At 30.7% G+C, this 12,410-nt stretch overlaps 1 pseudogene; it reads left to right on the top strand.

Moving 5' to 3' along the window:
- Positions 1-5,016: 5,016 nt before the first annotated feature.
- On the top strand, positions 5,017-7,645 carry LOC125223797 (annotated as a pseudogene).
- Positions 7,646-12,410: the final 4,765 nt, after the last annotated feature.

The following is a 12,410-nucleotide window of genomic DNA, read 5'->3' as shown; positions in this document are numbered from 1 at the left end:
GCTTCCTCTATTAAATAAGTGGTAGATTTGATTATAGATTAATTAAGTATAGTTATGTTTATAATATCATTTTATAAACAATAGTTCCATTCTATTTTATTTTATTCTAATTTATGATAAATCATCAAATGATTATTTAAAAGTGTTTTATCAATACATATTTAAGTTAAAAGATAAACAACTAAAATTCTACAATCTCCATCCAAAAATAAGAAATTATTTTATCATTTATATATTTTCGCTAATAGGAGTCTCATTTTATTATTATTAAAAGTTAAAAACAATAAGCAGACCTTATATTCTAAGGTTTTATAAAATCATATATTATTATTAATTAATACTCTATTATTTTAAAATGGGAATTAGGTTATGTTATTTAATTCAACTCACGTATCATACAGTTGTAGCTGAAAAATAAACGATTTCAATTGTAGCTGAAAAATAAACGATTTCAAATTAGAAGTGAAGAGAGTCATATTTTTAAACAATAAATTAAATATTATATATATATATATATATATATATATTATACTATTAATTATATTCGACCCCACGAGTTTCAATTTCTGCGTCCGTCATTGATTATAGCCATAATGATTTAACATTTCTTGCAATATCTTTTTTATTTTTGTGTTATTTTCCTTTAATGCTATTTTTCCTTAGCTTGTTCCCTTTTTCATTATATATCCAAAAGCATATATATGAATACTTTTTATTTTCATTTACTTTTAGTTATGAGTATTTTTATATTAAGGAAATATTAATTATTATTTCTTTTTTAATTAACATGAAGGGTGTTTATAGTAGAAATTAAATACTAGTTGCATACTTGCATTTATATTTATAATTTTTAGAACATTCAATCATGAAATAGTTTGAGGAAAATAATTTTTTAACTTATTTTTCAAATTGTATTAATTTTAATTTCATTGCATGATTTTTTTATTCTGGATGCATCGAATAAAATGAGTTCGACTTAATGATGATTAATTTGTTGAATGAGGGTACTCATAAGTTAAGTACATATTCTTTTACTATCATTTTTATAGTTTACACAGTTTTTATGGTAGTTATTTTATAATTTACAATTTTAAAATAGTTGAACAATAAAATAGTCGGATATGAATGATTATTGTTATTATTTTACAACAAATTTAATTTGTTTCATGGTTTTTGAGTCAAGATATTGAATATACAAAAAAATTGATTTAATCATTATCAGTTAGTGTGATGATAATATTAGGAAATTAGGTAAAGATACATAATGGTTGTTTTATAACTTACAATTTTAAAATTTACTAATAGAGTATTAATATAGTTGGATACGAATGACTGTCATTTGTTAATATTTATTTTTTACTATTTTATGTTCATTTCAAAATTTTGAGTAATATACAATACTCAAAGAAATCGACGTAATTTAGTTGGATGAGATACTAATTAATTAAGTATATTTACAAATAATTATTTTTATAATTTATGTAATTTTTATTACACAATGAAAAAGTTTGTTTTTAATAACTATTATTGTTTTAGTTTATTTTTTTATTACCGATTAATCAAAATAATAATTTTCAACTAGTTGGACGGTAATGCTAAAAATTAAAATGAAGGGTGTTTATAGTAGTAGAAATTAAGTACATATACAAGTAGTTGCATTTGTATTTATAATTTTTAGAATTGTTCCATCATGAAATAGTTCGATGCAAATAAAAATTATTTAAATTATTTTTTAAATATCATGTCAATTTTAATTTCATTGCATAATTTTTTATTCTGGATGTTGAGAATACAATGAAATCAACTTAATGATAATTATTTTATTTTTCATGGTTTTGAGTCAAAATATTGAATATAAAAAAAAATCAATTAGTTTGATGACAGTACTAACAAATTAAGTAAACGGTGGTTGTTTAATAATTTACAATTTTAATATTTACTAATAAGAGTATTAAAATTGTTGGATATAAATGACTGTTATTTGTTAATATTCATTTTTTACTATTTTATATTCATTTCATAATTTTCGAGTAAAGATATACAATACCCAAAGAAATCGATGGAATGATATTTAATTAGTTGGATGGTAATACTAATTAATTAAGTATATTACAAGTTATTTTTATAATTTATGTAATTTCTACTACGCAATGAAGTAGTTTGTTTTGAATAACTATTATTATTTTAGTTTATTTTTTTATTACTGATTAATCGTAATAATAATTTTCTATTAGTTGGATTGTAATACTAAATATAAAAATAACAATATTTAACTAATTGGATAACAATACTATTATGTGACTTTTTTCTATTGACTACTAACATTTTATATGTCAATTTATTCATTAGATTTTATTGCATAAGGTATACGTATTTGAGTGTTGAGAAAATAGAATAAATTTAATATTCTTCAAATAATTGTCCAATATTTATAATAATGCATGGTGAAGAACTTGGTAAATTTATCTTTTTAATTTTGATTTAGCTATAACTATGTGGCTTTATAATAGATTGAATTATCTTTAGTAAATGTGCAGGTATTAAACTTAGAAACTCACCCTTCCATAAATAGTTATAAAAGGGTAAATATGTAATGTATTAACTATTGTGAAGGTAAAATATCTAAAATGTCCAATTTTGTATATACAATTTTTGTTAATTTATCACTGCCCATTTAAGAAATTCAAATTTGAAAAACAAAAAATTAATTTCGAGAATCGAACAATTAATTGCATATACTTTTATTCTGGGGGAAGAGGATTCAATGCAAAATTGCAAATACAGCAACAGGGCATTAAATTCTTGTGTGATAAAAATTAAAATGGGAATGAGGAATGCGCCAAACGCAGTCTATAGAAACTTTTTTGACATAAATAGTTCATAGGAATAAATAGGTAATTTAAGTGACAAAATCGGAAGTACCATAAAATTCTTCTTAGCAAGAAGGGGTAAATAATTGTAGTAACTATATTTAAGCAAGAGTGGATCAGACTTAATTTAATTTGTATGCTCTGTCCATTAATGATGGCAATTTTTTGAAAGAAATGTAGGCAACAATGCAATTAGAAAAAAAAAAAATTGTAAAAGACAGAAGAGAAATGTTCTTTGATTTTCTTTCTATTACCATTATCTGCAATTAATAGAAATTAAACTAAGCTTATATTTACAAATAATACTCCGGCCTAATAATATAATAATGCTCTAAATATTGAAAGTGAGAACTAACTAAAATAAAAAGAGGGAACATCTTTTTTAGTCCACGAACTTTGCCAAAGTATCATTTTAAGTTCGTGAACTTTGAAAATATCATTTCAGGTCCATCAACTATGGGTTAATATCATTTGAAGTACTTTTTACTATTTCCAAATTTTTTTGGACGAAAATACCCTCGATACCTTAAAGGGTATATTTTTAATAAACTTATCATATACTCATATTTTTTTATAAATATCTTTACGATATATTTTTGATGAATTTTCTAAATATAATTTGACATTCAATATTATCACTTAATTATGTGACATGCAAGTAAAATTACTTCTTCAATTTTTTATATTAAAGAATTTTAAAATTGAATAAAGAACTTTTCTTTAATAATAAAAAATTGAATAAGGATCTTTTCTTGCATGTCACAAAATTAAGTGATAATATTGAAGGTCAAATTATATTTAGAAAATTCATAAAAAATATATTGTAATGATATTTATAAAAAATATGAGTATATGATAAGTTTATTAAAAATATATACCCTTTGAGGTATCGAGGGTATTTTCGTCCAGAAAAACTTGGAAATAGTAAGAAAGTACTTCAAATGATATTAATCCATAGTTGATGGACCTGAAATGATTTTTCAAAGTTTACGGACCTAAAATAATACTTTGCCAAAATTCGTGGAAAAAAAAAATGTTCCCTCGCGTAAAAAGAATCATGAATTAATAGTACACACTACAATTGTATAAGTACACCTATTTGTGTATTTGTCAACAAAAAAGGAAGGTAATTAATAAAATATTTTGGATGAATTGAATCTGCATTGTCATTCCCCACTACTGACCGCTTTTTTGCCATTTTCCAATTATTACTCCATGTGTGCAGCAAAAGCCTGCTTGGGAGTAAGTTATAGTACAATGCAATGCTCCTATTATTGTACACAATTTATGTTAGCACCATTGATTAAGGACCTTATCAACCTAATTTAATCCATGTGAAACAAATTATCTAATGTGAACTAAATGAAAATGGTGTTCTGTGTGTAGCATAATAAAAGAATATCGGAACATTATAGTATAGTAAAATCTAATACTCCATATAAACAATTCATACATCTAATACAAATAAGCCACCTACCTGTATTCTGGTCATGAATCTCTGTCTTGTGTTCCCATTTCCAATATTTGATTGGGGCCAGAATTTTCAAGAATTTGCCATTATTGGATAGAGACACTTTTAATTTCGAAATTCAATATCCAAAATACTGAATATAACAATATAAAGTTTTGTTTATTTCCCTTTAAAAATGTCGTGTGCACGGACATGAATTTAGGTACTAAAACACTAGAGTTATTCAATTCAGCAAATATCCAGATTTCGTCTTTGATTTTATGTTTTACATGATTTTTTTTTAATTATTTGCGTGGCTCGCCGGCCGCAGAATCGGAAATACTTGTTAATTCCACAATAGAGTACTATTCCAGTTGTATAAACAAAGTATTTTCAAACTCAAATAAAAAAATAGCTTTGCGCACGTATATAAAGTATTATTAATCAGAATCATTAAATTGAGATTAATTTGTCAATAGTGTCGAAATTTCGATTTTTTTATCAACTTTATGAAATGTTTAGCCATTATCGATTGACGTCCGATTTAACAATGTTTAGTAATTATCGATTGACAATGATTAAATTCCAACATAATGATTGATTATTTCAAAGCAAGCCACACGACGTCGTTTGAAGTTAATTTACCCATATACTATTCCACGAAATGGAGAATTAATTAGCCTACACAGAGAGAGAGTGTGTGTGTCAGTGTGTGTTGGGAGGCGCAAATCTGATTGAAAATCAATCTCTAATCCATGAGATTAATATAGAAAGCAGAGCCTGACAACGGTCATTCATCATATTGGTCTTCACCGCAATAAAAGATCAATGTTTTCGCGTTTATTTTTCCTCGGTGGATAGATATCTATCTCTCTATACACGTATTGTTGCATTTGCATGCAATTTCTTTTCTCACTTGAAAAACGATGGAAACAGTGAAGAGGAAAAGAGTAAAGCAGCCGTGAATCTGAGCTCTCCATTTTGGGCATTGAACAGAAATGGCGGACGATCTCTGTTTCTGGGCAAAGGCACGCCTTTTTCTCTTCTCCTCCTGCTAAATTGATTTCTTATTATTTCTTCACTTGAAATTTATTTCTTTTAGATTTGTGAATGACAGACCATGCCCTAATGCTAATAGTGTGTGGTTTTGTGTGTAAAGATTGTCTTTTTAATTGATTGTTTTTAATAAAAAATCATTCTTGATCTGGGGTGTCAGGATTTTGAAAGTTCAGTGAATTTCTACAGTTATTGTTAATGGAAGCTCGTGATTATGTTTTTTTTAGTTATCTGTGTAAAGGGCATTTCAAGATTTTGTTTAAATTAGTGAACTTTATCCTGTTTCACCTGATGTTTCTTTTTGTTGATTTGAATTTCATGCCTTTTTATTTTACTTTTTTAAAGAAAGTAAAATGCCATTTGTGTTCACCATTCAAATCCTTAGTCTACCTAAGGGTTTGTTGCTGATGACTTCTTCTTTGGAGCTTAATCCAAGATTTTCTGTTGTCATTCACTTGGATTTTGAGAGATTTATGTGCTGACATCTCTTTCTGGTAATATCAACATTATGCCCTTTTGCTTCACCATTCTAATCTAATCTTCCTAAGGTTTTGTTGCTTAATCCAAGCTTATATCTGTCATATAGTGGAAGTTTGAGAGATTAATTTTATAAGTATTTGGGTTCGTGGTATTGGATCAAAAGCTGTTCTTTTTCTTACTGCTATGGTGTTTTCTTGAGTTTCAGGACAGCTTGATTGTGAAACATCCAAAGAAAAATCCTCTGGTATTGAGGATGCTGGTTTTGATGTTTGTGATGGTGTGTGGAATTTACATATGTTCAGTCTGTCTAAAGCAAATTGGCGGGCACCCGACTATGCGGTTGTTGAGTTATCCGATGGCTGAGAGAGCTTGTGATGTGGCAGATATCGAGCCTTCTGAGAAGCCCTATGTACATTACCCCAAACCAGAGACTTTCAACAGGTTAGACTTTGTCTACAGCTACACTATCTCTGATAATCGGATTTGAATTGCTGCTGAATTTACTGATTTGGTTGATAATTAGGGAAGAATGTGCATGTAATCCCGTACGTTACTTTGCAATATTGTCCACACAGAGGTCTGGGAGTGGATGGTTTGAGACGTTGTTGAACAGTCATATGAACATTAGCTCCAACGGGGAGATTTTCTCAGTTAAAGTTCGAAGAAGTAACATATCCACAATTGTGGAAACATTGGATAAGATATATAATCTTGATTGGTTCACAAGTGCCTCGAAAAACGAGTGTACAGCTGCAGTTGGATTGAAATGGATGCTTAACCAGGTGAACTCTTGATCTTGTGATATAAAATGGTAGCAACGTCTTGATTTGCTTCTTTGTATATGTTGAAATCAATTTGTTTACACATCACCTTGTGCTATTTGGAGGGATGCCATGATATACACGTCTTCTCTCGAAGCTGTTTTGCGCCTAGCCAACCTAGAAATTAACAATGGGAGCTTATCTAACTATGTGCAGCTGATTACAACAGAGTAATCAAGAGAAAATAAAGATTGAATTCATTTTACTAATGAGTTTAAGCGAACTCTTAGTTTTAAAAAGCAATATCTTCGGTTCTAGATGATATTCTTATGCTATCTCTTTGCAGGGATTAATGCAACATCATGAAGAAATAGTGGAATACTTCAACTCTAAAGGAGTTTCAGCAATTTTTCTCTTCAGAAGGAATCTGCTGCGTCGTATGATTTCCATCCTAGCAAATTCTTTCGACCAGAACGCCAAGCTACTAAACGGGACTCACAGATCTCATGTGCACTCAACCCATGACGTCCGTTCCTCTCTCTTCCTCTCTCTTTTCTACATAATGCAGGTCATAACAAAGTACTATATAACTACTGCAGGCTAAGATACTTGCCAGTTACAAGCCAGTTGTTAACGCAAGTTTGCTTATACCGAACCTGAGGCAAGTGGAAGATCTCGTTAACAAATCCATGGAATATTTTAAGAGCACCCGCCATATTATCCTCTACTACGAGGACATAATAAACAATCGAACAGTAAGAGGCGCATTGAAACTTTTTTCAATTTCAACAAAATCTATGTTGCATTTTATCTTCAAGATCAAGTTGTTATCTCCTTTTAACGCAGAAATTAGTCGACGTTCAGAACTTTCTGAGGGTTCCTCTCCGAGGAGCTGAGTAGCCGACAGGTGAAGATACACAAAGGGTCGTTGTCTTCGCAGGTCGAAAACTGGGGAGAGATCGAGAAGACACTCAAGGGTACGCATTATCAAAGTTATTTACATGAAGATTACAAGTTGTAGGAATATGCACCATGCTGCTTCTGCTGTGTATATAGATGATATAGGTTTACCTTATTTATTCATTGATTCTTACTAACAGCATAAGCTAACAGGTATTTTCCCCTGTTGGAATTTTGATGGGAGAGTTTTTTTTACCTTATGAATGTGTGTATGTTTTTGTTTATGACTTTTATGTTTTTTATTGTTCTTTTTGGCAAGCAAGGTGAAATATTGTTTCAATTGTCTAAGACTAATTTTCACTACTCCGAAATAGTTTGGGACTACATTTTTTGAAATTACATTTTGGGTATTTATTGTTCTTCTCTTTCAATTTCATGTGAGTACGCTTTGAATTATTTTTTTCTCACGCAAAATAAAAAAATATATATATCCAGAATGAACACCCCTAGTATACTACTCATAGACAGTATCAATAATACAAAAATAAAGTACACTTATTAAGTTAAAGGTTTTGATTCGTTCGACCTTGCCTTTTGGTATCAAACTACTTTAAATCTTTAGGTCAGTTGTCTTATCATTAGATGTGTCTATATAGCATCACAAAAAAAAGTCGCTGAATGTGTCGATAAGATTTGAAACAACTTTAAATTTTTGGATCAGTTGTCCACCCTTCAAGACGCCTACAAATCAACACAGAAAACAGTCATAGGTTTACTGGTGGATACCCTCCTCAGAATATAAGTTCATTAAGTCAATAAAAAGTTTGTAAGTACTACCTCTTTCCCGATGTGAATTATCACAATATAAGTGGCTTTAAGCAAAGATGAAATATTTTACAAAAAAAATTAGTCAAACTTTATTGAATTCTACAACTTTACCCACAGACCACAACAATATATGCAAAATTTATATAATCATTAATAACGAGATAGATACGTATATGTCAGGTTAATCAGCTATTTTGCATCTGCCAGGTTAATTAGCACAAACTCCTGGATCCAGCAGATTTCTGCACACTTAAGCTCAAAATTTGTGCATTATCTCCTCCAAAAGTACTCGCTCCGTCCCATTAAAGATGATCAATTTTCCTTTTTTATTTGTTTAAATCAAGATGACCCATTATTTAAAATAGAAACACATTTATTTCTATTTTGTTGTCTCTCTTACTTTACTCTCTCCACTTAACACACAAAATAAAACTGCATAAAATTTCATACCGTCCAAGGAAGGGTTCATCTTCCTTGGGACGGAAGGAGTATATAATATCACCCAAAACCAATGCATGAAGCGAGAATCTACTAATTTTTTTCAACTCCCATCTCTTAACTAAGAGACAACACCTACATCTCTTTTATCTCTCGTAACCATCTCATCTCTTAACTATTCATTCAATTTCATTTTTTATTTTTATTTTCAACAAATCCAACTAATAAAAAACACACTTCATTAAATAAAATAAAATTACAATTTAAAATCCTAAAAATATAAAAAACACATAATTAAACTCCTAAAAAAAAAAAACACATAATTAAAATCATAAAAAAAAAAAACACCATTAAAAAAATTGGAGACAAAGAAGCAGAAGAAAGAGTTGTCTAATGAAGATCATGACGCGCCGCGGCTTCCTCCTCCCTACGTCGATCTTCTTCTAGCGATTGTTCCATTATTAGACGCATTTGCTCAAATGGATCCATGAACTGATTCAATTTGGGAGAAGAAAAATGTTTTGAGATGAAGAATGTAGAGTGTTTGAGTGAGAATAAATAGTTTTTTTTATGGTGGATAATTTGTGGAAATGATTTGGTATTAATAGAAGTGATTGGAGGCTTTAAAAAAATTGAAAAATACAAATTTGAAAAAAAATGGCTATAAACGGCTAGTATAATTTTTGGAATTTTGTTATATATATATTTTAATTTTTGAATTTTTTATGAATTTAAAAAAAAAATTAAAAAAAATCAATTTAATGGATATAAACGATGCCCACTCGTAGGCCGGCGAGTGGGCGTCACGCACGAACCACAGCTCGTCACGTCGCCAAGGCGCGTGGCGAGACGCCTCGCCAGCTGCCTCTTCGGAAGGAGATGCGGGACGCGACGGAGACGAGATGGCGACGAGACGAAGCTTGCATCGCTGTCTCGCTGTCGTCTCGTCTCTCCGAGACAATGATGGACCCAGGTGGGGTCGGGTGGGGTCAGCCGACCCACCGGCGGTCTGTCAATACCTCCGAGAACCTCACAAAATCAGTCGTCGACCCAACGGTCTGCATCAGTTCCGACCCCACGCTTCGGCTTCTTCGTGTCCACGGAAGAGAAATGAGGAAGAAAATTTGAAGAAAAAAGATTAGGGGAGAGGTGAAATAGTTTCAGCAAAGAGAAAAAGCATCATGAGAAAATTGGAAAAGGTAGAAAAATTGCAGAAGTTCAAAATTATTTTATTTCTTTCTTTTAATTGTAAACTTAAATACTTCGTAGTATTTTAACACGTGTTTGCAGTTTGTTTGATTTAATTAATGTTTTATTAATAGTCCAAGTAAATTGAAAATGTGGAAAATATTAAAAATAATTGTCATTTAGTATGATTCATTAATTTGATTTAATTTGACTTTTATTTTTATTTGTAGTTATATAACAATAATATTTGTAAAATTACAAATAAAATTAAATTAGTGTATGATACTTTTTTTTTATATTTTCAAAAATATGGATACTAGCATTATTTAATTACCGTGCTTATAAAAAATAATGCAATATTTTAATATATTAATATATATATATAGGGGAGCACTCTCTAGTGCTCCCCTAATTTAGAATCACAACGTACATCCAATCTGGTGCTGCCATGTGGCACAAAACATGCAATATTTTAAACACACAAAAATGCAATCTAGTTGTACATGCATTTTTCGCATATTGCATTTTTGTTGTATGTAAATTGCATTTTATAGTGTTGAGTTTTGCATTTTCACATAAATTGCATTTTTTTATTGTTAAGTTTTGCATTTTCATATATAAAAATGCAATCCGTCTATATATAAAATGCAATTTAAACAGTCAATATCTAAAATGCAAAACTTAACAATAAAAAATGCAATCTGCATATAACAAAAATGCAATTTGCCTAAATTCATTTATAGCTTCTACAAATGCGTGTTGCATTTTTCTACGTATACAATATTGCGATTTTCGTGCAAATTAATGGCTAGCTTTAGACGCTGGTTGGATAATAACATTGCTAACTTTAAAATTAGTTGTTATACTAGTACACCCCTATATATATATAATTATTTAAATATCAGTATATTATTAATTGTTTTTCGACCCCACGAGTTCGGTTTTCTGGATCCGTCATTGCTCCGGGACGAGATGGAGACACCCACACGATGCGATGTGGATGCCCTCAACCTTCAATGGTTCTACCCCTCGTCTTGTTGTCCGTTTTTGGTTGGGTTGAAACTTTTATTGCTCACCAAGTCACCGTCATTGGTGGTTTGATCTTTTTATTCAATAAAAAAAACAATATAGTAGTACTATAATAACTTTCTTTTAGTAATAATTTCGTGTTTTTAACCCCTGAAAATCTGATCATCTTAATGGCCTCTGGTTTCAAATGAGTAAATCAGGCCCAAGCTTTGCCATGAAAAGTACAATTACAGATTATAAAATATTACTCATTAATTGATGTATAATTCCAGGAAGTCACAAAAGAAATTACACCATATATTATTGTTTTTGCGATTCTCAAACTAAAGTCCCTTTTTTATCTTTAACATATGGCGATTTTTTGATTTTGGTCCAGAACATTATCTTTTGAATTATTCGGTCCCTCACAAATAAAAATAGGTCACATTTAGTCTAAATTGGACGGAACTATTAAAATTTAACAATCAACGAATTTTAATTCGATTTTGACCGGATTAAGTTAATAATTATGTTTTATTAATTTCTAATATCTAATCAACCCAAATCTAAAATAAAAAAAGAACTCTCTTCTTTCTGATTCTTCTTCTTTCTCGGTACATCGTTTTTCAAGAACCCAAGTAGATTTGGGAGAAACCGGCTCCGGGAAGATGACGCAGATACCACAATTTCTTGACGAGGAGAGATACACGCAGCCAAGGCGAGTGGCGGTCGTGAGCGTCGCCGCTTGAGAGAAGGGGGTGAAGTTAGGGCACGAAGTCGGCTACTTGATTCGATTCGAAGACCGCACATCAAAGAATACAGTTCTGAAACACATGACATGACAGTTACTCCACGAATTCCGTAAACAGCTTCGCAAAGAGCCGATTCTCGCCAGCTACAGTGTGATAATGGTGGATGAGGCACATGACCAAACCGTCAATAGTCATTCTTTTCAGTTTGCTCAAGGATGTTGCTCGAGCTCGTCCATTTCAAATTGCTAATCTCCAGCGCAACTCTTGATGTAGTCAAGTTTAGTGATTACTTTGATTGTGCCCCAATTTTCAACATTCCGGGAAGGAAATTTCCGGTTGAAATACTTTGCACCAGCGCACCAGTCACCAGAGCCAGATTTCTTGGCTGTCGTTGTTGCGACTGCTCTTCAAATTCATGCAACCGAGGTGGCCGGAGACGACCACATCCTTGTTTTCTTGATAGGGCAGGAGGAGATTGAGGCGGCGGAGGTGATTGTTAGGGAAAAGATTAGAAATTTAGGTGCCGCGGAGGTAATTGGTTTCTTAGAATTATAGTAGTAATTTATTATTTTTGAAAAAAAATTAATTTTTTTAATTAAACGCTTAATTTGGTCAAAATCGCATAATCATCCGTTAACCGTTAGTTTTACACTGCACCATCCAAAATGGACTAAATGGG

This window comes from Salvia hispanica, chromosome 4 (genome assembly GCF_023119035.1).
Source record: "Salvia hispanica cultivar TCC Black 2014 chromosome 4, UniMelb_Shisp_WGS_1.0, whole genome shotgun sequence".
NCBI classification, from domain to species: Eukaryota; Viridiplantae; Streptophyta; class Magnoliopsida; order Lamiales; family Lamiaceae; genus Salvia; species Salvia hispanica.
Note: the sequence above shows the minus strand (reverse complement) of the source record. Positions and strands in the feature narration are given on the sequence as shown.